Genomic DNA, 1686 nt, shown 5'->3' with positions numbered 1-1686 from the left:
TTCAAAATGTTTATTTGTTAAATTTCTGAACAAAAAACAAGAGTTGCTGAGGTCGCCCAACCTACCCACTTAGCCGTTGATTGAAGCACGTCCAAAGCTGCCAGTGGGTCTGAACAGGCAACGAGCAGACCCGGATCCAAATCTGGGAATCTCTGAAATTCGGCTCTTAAGCTCAGGTAAAGATAATGTTTTGTTTTTTATGTACATGGAAAGGTTAAGTGATTAAGTGGATTTTTCATGTTTGGGTCCAAAGCGGCAGTTTTCGGGTCAAATTGTCAATACCCGTACCCGATCCACCGACAAGCCCAGATCCCGGAGGCCGGAGAGGCAAAGCCATAAAACTTGTGCTTTGTTGCGTGGAGTTGAAAGAAGCTCAGAAAACAAATCATTTTCGAAATTTTATGGACCTACAGACATGTAAATCAACCTAAGAGAGTGGACAATATTGCGCCAAACAAATTTCTGATATTAATGCTTCTCTTTACGCATAGGGTTCATTGATGCCACCAGTTGTTGTTGCTAGCAGTTAATGCTCACAATTAATACGATCAATCAAGCAAATAAACATTAAATTTGATTTTCGTCTCTGGCGAAAAAATGTCACTGAACGAAAATAGATGGAACAAACTTGGAGGTAGATCTCACCCTCAAAAACAACGAGTATAAATGTCCTCAAGAGTCCCAAAAAAAATAATAATAATAAACATATAGAAGTTGGAATGTGGGTGAGCTTGACAGATGTAAAGGCAGACAGCATATCCTCAATTTGATTTTTAATGGCATCACTTTTTTTTTATTATAAATGGTGGTATGTGCGACACTCAAGTTAAAAGATTTACCATACAACTACCTAGGTTTCATTTATTATAAATGGTGGCATGTGCGACACTCAAGTTAAAAGATTTACCATACAACTACCTAGGTTTCATTTATTATAAATGGTGGCATGTGCGACACTCAAGTTAAAAGATTTACCATACAACTACCTAGGTTTCATGAAGCAAGGAAAAAAGTAGTTTTTGTTTCTCGCATACAATGTGTAGAGGTGTTGTCGGTGAAACTCCCTCCTCATGGAGGGTAAGTATTCTAAGTTGGAAGGCTTGGTCATTAGATCCAAAAAGATATAAAAACCCTAAAGCCACTCCCTACCCTCATGGAATCCAGTGTAGCGAAACCCTTCACCTAGGGAAATCTATTTATGTATTAAAAGTACCGTATTGAGGGCCGGACTTTCTATGGATTTTTCCCGGCTTTGGAGCCAAACCTAAATGCGAGGTAGTACTGGTACTTGGGGCAAGACCTGGGTCCACTGGAAGAGCCATGGTTATGTCTTCTCAGAGTTGGACGGACCATACCAGATCCAAATCCAACAAGACAAAGATTCCTTGAGTTGGCTTTGTCATGGAAAACTGGTGGTTCTTGATTAGACCAGAGCTGAATCTGGTATTGGTACGAGTTCCATAAACCATTCATAACATAGCTCCAGATAGTATTCCGAACCTATCTGTCTGATCCTCTCTCAGAACTGGATCTTTTAGTTTCACTCAAGCCAAGCTCGGTTAAAATTCAAGGTCATCAAACGCCTCCTAAAAAACAAAGGCTCATTCATCTTTGCCTTTTAGTCGAACTCTATTAAGAGAGACGAAGATCCTTTTCACTTTTTCTTTCAAACTTACCTGAACTTAT

This window comes from Nymphaea colorata, chromosome 9 (assembly GCF_008831285.2).
Source record: "Nymphaea colorata isolate Beijing-Zhang1983 chromosome 9, ASM883128v2, whole genome shotgun sequence".
Taxonomy (NCBI): Eukaryota; Viridiplantae; Streptophyta; class Magnoliopsida; order Nymphaeales; family Nymphaeaceae; genus Nymphaea; species Nymphaea colorata.
The sequence above is the reverse complement of the archived record's forward strand: the minus strand, read 5'-3'. Positions refer to the sequence as shown.